The sequence below is a fragment of the Aquila chrysaetos genome, chromosome 24 (genome assembly GCF_900496995.4).
Source record: "Aquila chrysaetos chrysaetos chromosome 24, bAquChr1.4, whole genome shotgun sequence".
NCBI classification, from domain to species: Eukaryota; Metazoa; Chordata; class Aves; order Accipitriformes; family Accipitridae; genus Aquila; species Aquila chrysaetos.
Genome location: NC_044027.1, coordinates 19,967,610 through 19,973,609, shown reverse-complemented (window position 1 = coordinate 19,973,609; position 6,000 = coordinate 19,967,610). Strand labels below are relative to the sequence as shown.

Sequence of the window (6,000 nt, the reverse complement as noted above, 5' to 3'; positions counted from 1 at the left end):
CCGTTCCGCGGCGTCCTCCGGCCCCGGAAGCGGCTGCCCCGGCCCGCCGGCGGGGGAGGAGGCGGCGCCCGGCCCGGCCTCACGGAGCGGCCCGGCGGCGAAGCCCGTAAGTGCGGAGGCGTGCGGGGGTCCTCGCCCCGGTGCCGCGGTGGGTGTTGCAGAAGGGGCGGTCCGGGGCCCGGCTGCGGGGGGTGCCTGCCCGGTACCGGCTGGCGGCGGGTCCGGCGGCTCTCCTGGGGCGTCCCGCTGGTTGGCCGAGGCAGCGACGCTCCGTGCTGTGACCCCCTCCTTTATTTCTCCAATTAAAAGTCTGTGGTAAATCCGCGGGATGGAGTAACACGTCATAGGGAAGGACGCGGGAGCCTTTCCAGTCTCGGAGAGATGTTCCTGGGAGTAGAAGCCCCCGAGGGTTCCCGGTGCGTCCGCGGACGGGCCTGCCCGTTGCCGCGGGCCTCTGCCCCTCCTGAAGCGGCGAGGCAGGAGTAACGTCCCCCTGTGAGCGAGGGGGTAAACAGAGCCGGTCGAGTGAGCGTCCGACAGTAGAGTTTGGAGGGAAAAATAGGTAAGTGGAACGCGTGACTAAAATCTTAAGAGTTGGGTATGTGGTAGAGCAGGCAGAGGGGTGAGGGAACGCCGGGGGCTGCACTGGAAATGCCCCACGCTTGACCGGGGGCCGGAGGCCCCCAGCCTGCCTTGGGGTCTCTTCTGGCCACCTGCCCTGACCGCCTGGGTGTTTGCCAGACGAGCCCTTTTAGCGTGATCACGCTTGAATATGCTGCTGGATTGCGTTCTCGTTTTTTCACGCGTGCGGCGAGTGGCGATCAGAACTGGCGTTCTCACTGCAGGAGCATCGGTGAGGGAGCGAGAAGCGGTTTCTAGGAGATGCCACAGTAAGAGTTGGTTTCAGTGTTAGTAGGAGTTTAGGGATCGTCTAAATGAGAAATGCTAGAGCCAAACCTGGATTTTCCAAGTATGTTCTACATGATTTTAGGTTTCAGGGGAGTGTCAGGTAGATGCAAGGTTGGGAATAAACTCTCTCAGTTATTTTTTCAAATTCAGAACAAATCTGTTCACGGACGCTTTTTGGGGTTAGATTAAAAAAAATTGAGATCACTGTCTCCATATAGACTTGTACAGAAATAACTGAAGTGGAGAATTAGAATCAATTTAGTACATTTCTTTCTCAGTCGTGTTTCAGGTCTTTCTTATGACATCCTTTCATCACCTGTTTATTGGTTTAACTGTTTCACCCAGCTGCAACAAATAACAAATGTGTGTAACAGCTGATCAGCAAAGGCCTCTGCAGATGAAGCTGCTTGGCAGAATGATCTCTGTTTTGCCCATTCTGTAGCACAAATTTTCCAAATCTTCCTAAGTTTTGAGCATGAGAAATAGACTCTTGTGTGGAAAGGGCGGTTTTATTAACAAATGGGACAGCAAATAAACAGGATGCAAGCTGCAACCCCCCGACAGCAGGGCAGCCCCGTGTAGGGCCAGCAGATCTCCCGTGTGGCAGCTCTGACTCTTTGCTTCGGGGATGGATGAGTGGCGCTTGCTGAGGAAGGTGGAAGGAAAGCTCAGGCTTTCTCTGGTTCTTCTCTTTTAGCTACTGGAAAGGACAGGCTGTGAGCTTTGGGGTGTAGGGGTGTGGAAGCAGAAATGTAGCAGTGCTGGTCCTGGTAGCACACAGAATGCTATTGCAGGGTCATTGGTACCGCAAACTATTTCTGTCATTGGTATCGTAGTGGTTCATGGGTGTGACACTGCCTTATGTTTGAGATGTGCCTGGCAGTGAGCCTTAGGTTTTGCTAGCAGCAGTTCTGCTTTTATCAGAAATGACCAAGTGAAGACTCTTCTGTTAGACAGTACCTCTAACAAAGACCCCAGTATGCGTTTTAATATTAATTGTGTGTGTGCCTGTTGAGAAGCTTTATTAAACTGTGATATCTAGCTATTCGTTGTATATAAGCTCAGTTTCTTATACTAGACAGCACAAGGGTAATCCCTACCTTGTTTCCTTATGGCTCGAGACTGTATCTAAGTCAGTTATTTTGAAAGCAAAACAAGCTCCTTGAATATCTTTTGTGTGCTCTTGAAGGAGATGGACCAAAAATTTGTCAAGACAAAAATTAAAAGCCAGAGGAAAGGGAGATTCATCTATTATTGAAGAAATGTGAATCCGTCCCGTTACATTTGACATAGAGTCCCAAAGGGGCTTGAAGCCTTGGGAGTTTTTGAATGAGGTGTTATTCTCATGAACATTTGTGAAATCAGAAGCAGCTTGCACCCTGTTACATTATGAATAAATAATATTATGATCATCCTTTTTATGCAATAAAAATATTTTCATGAAATCAGAAGTAGAATGGCAACAAACTGAAAAAAATGTCAAATACAAAACTATTTGTTTTGGTATATGCTTCTGTTTCTTAAATAAATGCTACAGAATATATAAAAGAAGAAAATAAACACTGACCTGTCATTAGCTCAGATGAGAACAACTATAGATAGGAATTAGAGGTAATATTGGTAAACTAAAGTAGGATCATAGAGGAAAGTTGCCAGGAATTATTATTTTTAAATTAAAAAAATAAATCAATATTGAGAACAAAAGAGTTTTAAGAATTAAATTCTAGTAGTCTACTCTTCTTCTGTATCCCTTTCATTTCCCGTTTACCACTGTGTGCATTGCAGTAAGTTTTATTCATGGCTAGATTTACAGTCTACATTTAGATTTACATGTAGATTTAGAATCTACATTTATGAGTATACTCTTATTGTTGATGTATATGAAATGAACTCTTCATATAAAATACTTTTAAGGTTATGCCATGATAATCTATGGTTACGTTTTTTTCTAGGACTGAAACATGATACCGTGTTGAAAAGCTATACGTGGAATACTGTTACAGGAAGAAAGGGTTATTTTATGTTTGAAAACCACTAAAATATTCCAGTTTAGACTAAACTAGAAAAATAAGTTATCCAGCAAAGATAAATATATACTTGGTGACATCTGACATTTGTTTTTTCTGATAATCCTGTTGTAAGACAGGAATACACAAATATAATTCTGAAACTGTGTCAGATACTTGGAGGGGTAATGTTCTTTTCAGTTAAAAATTTGATGGTACAGTTGCATAGCAGTATAAAAGTTTTGAGAGCAGACTAATGAATTGGCTCAAACAAATACAGGTAGGGTTTTTGGTGTGGTCAGGTAGCTGATGGGGGTTCCAGCTGGATGAACCCAACTGCACATCAGTGTCGAGGACCAGCAAGCATGTTTGTGGTACTTTTACAGTGCTGCTGTTCTGAAGATCCCTAGTCCGGCTGTAGTAGCTACAGCAAGTCTCCAGGCTTTGTCCTGGGTCCACCCAGAGCAAGCTCTTTAAGGCTGTGGACCTTCATGTGCTTAGAACACTTTTCATTCAAGTTTGGCTTCAGCACATCCAGGCAGGCTTTACGAAGCAGCTGTAAGAGTGAAATATAGGCAATTGATGAGTAATGCCATACGTCCCTGCTCACTTGCTAACTGTGGTGTAGGCATAGCTAATGAGTCTTGCTCAGGAAAATCCAAAAAACATGGCATCTCTCTCAATATTATACAGGCAAAAAAAAGGTAAAATGTTGAAGCTTTCTGGTTTGGTGGTTTGTTTTTTTTTAAAGATTGATGTTTGTATAGGTGTTTGTAAGATTTATGGGAGGTTTTTAGGCTCTTGAATACCACAATGAGAAGAGCCAAAATAGAAGTTCTAGTCTAGTATTTGACGAGTCCGAGCCTATGCTTTTATCCCCCACTTTGCAAGTAGGTATTTTGTTTGTTCATCTTAGGAACGTTAAAGCTTAATGAGTTGTCTTTAAAGCATTTAGGCATATGAATGAAAAATCATGGTTCCGTGTAAAAGTGCTGTGCCATTGTTGAAAGTATTCCTTTACAGCTTCCTGCGCAAGCAAAAGTACTGTCAGCTTCACCCACTCATGGAACAGTGACTGCTGTTCCCCATTTCTGGAAAAGAGTGTTCATCAGGAATAAAAATAAAATGGAATTTTTAATATGTTATTTAAAACATACTCTGGTTTTGGTTTGTTATTTTAAAATCGGCAGTTAAGCCTTAAAAATGAACTCAAATACTCACATTTTTTTCTGGGTAGTAAATTCTCATGAACATGTGCTGTGAAATTAGGTAGTAGGGATTCCAGTGTGCTGGGTCATCACAATATGACATTGCAGATGTAATGTGTGTGTTAGGTAATGCTTGCTAGCCAGTATGAAAAAATAAGCATAATCACAGACATTAAAAATTAAGCAAAGTGTTTGCACATATTTAGATTAGGCAAAAACCAGGCAAGATGCCGCTTTTCTAAACTGCTTCTATCCAAACCATTCAGTACAATATCAGAATGAAAAATGACAACACTTTGTCATCTGTTCAAATTGATATTGCACTCTTTGCAGTGACAGCTGAAAAGGCCCACAGGTGCCATATAAAGAGGTGACCATGTTGTCATATTTCATTTAGGCATCCCTCTGCAAAGCCATAATTACCTAATTAGGTTGTTAATTAGGAGATTAGCATTTCACTATATTGATAGAATGCTCTTTGCAGGCATGAGTCTAGATACAGATTTGTCTGCCCTAATTTATAATCTCTGCGGTTTTTTTATACTTATTTATTTGCTTAAAATCTTGATGCAGTATAGCTCAGGTTAGCTCAGAATCAACTTGTTTACAATTAAATGAAGATTTGACAAGATCAGGAAACAAATAGAGGTGAGTATACAGTTTCCATACATACTCCAGTGTTCTCTCCCTCCTTCCCTAAAGCTCAATAATTAAAATATTGGAGTTGGTATAATTTGCATTCTGATTAGTATGACAACAAAAATGTAGCCAAATTCCAAACAGTTCATAAATATAGAAATACATAGCTAATGCCAGATTGATTTACAGGTTTGAAAACTAAAAAATAATTTGTTGGAAGTTGTGTGTAATGTAGTGTTTTCTCATCATAACTTTCAAATTCCAGTTTTACTTGTGAAAATGTGCCTCTTTAAATGATTATTTCCTCTTTAATGATAGGACCCAAAGCATGAGTGACAGCTTCTCTAGATAAGTATTCATTCTTAAATGCACTTGAGCTTTTGTTGAAACATAAACTTGAATTTTCATATATTGCAGTTCACTTTCCTTTATCCTGCATGCACAGGAGTCTGTCTGGCATTCAAGGGTTTTGATTATTTGTACTGCTGCAAATGTAGATAACCAGAACCATTTCTTTTGCAACTGCAGACAGAAGTTAACTGTGAAATTATTTCACTGAACCTGAATCATAAATTTTGAAGTGTATTCACACTGTCCTATTCCAGCTTATATGACGTGGGGGGAGGGGGGAATAAATTTTTTATTCTAATCTGCCCATTTTTTTCATTAGTTTTTAGGATCACTTTAAAGAGCTACAGTCAGAGAGGTGTTTAAGTCCAGTGACTATGGAAGCCCTTGAGTGATAAGATGACCTGTAATGCTGTATAATTCTTCCAGCCTGCTTTATTTTGAGATTATTAGTAATTGTTTTAGATCCAGGTTGTACCTTCCAGAAGTTGCATCTTTGTTTGGAACATTTTTGTTTACCTTGAATAGGGCTTTAACTGCTTATTAATTCCTTAAGGAGGGCAGTCAATTTAAACATATTTTCCTTTAAAAAAAAAAAAAAAAAAAAAAAAAGAGCTACAGGTTTGCAGAATAGGAGAGATGAAATTTTTTTCCTGCTTCCCACTTTTTACTTTTTTAATTTAGAGAGCAAAATCAACTTGCAGGAATTGGATCAAGAGTTTTGTGGAGAATTTACAGCTGCTTTTAGCCATTTGAACTGAAGGATTCTTAAAATTATTCCATTAAAATTGGTAGGATTTCAAAGTTGTAGCTCTTTCCTGTAGCAGAACGTTTTTAGTTGCTTATAGCTTTCTCCAATTTTTATCATTTATTCTAGCTTATTTAGAGGT

The 6,000-nt window shown here is 40.8% G+C and overlaps 1 protein-coding gene across 3 annotated transcripts in view; it reads left to right on the top strand.

Moving 5' to 3' along the window:
- MAPKAP1 (MAPK associated protein 1) overlaps window positions 1-6,000 on the top strand; it is a 108,843-nt gene continuing 102,843 nt past the window's right edge. Inside the window, exon 1 of one of the 3 annotated variants that reach the window (XM_030000267.2) lies at window positions 1-106. The gene's annotated coding sequence lies outside the window, so the exon portion shown is untranslated. Of the gene's footprint in view, window positions 107-132; window positions 563-6,000 lie in introns of those variants that run through there. The other 2 variants (XM_030000270.2, XM_030000265.2) reach the window with 2 other exon arrangements.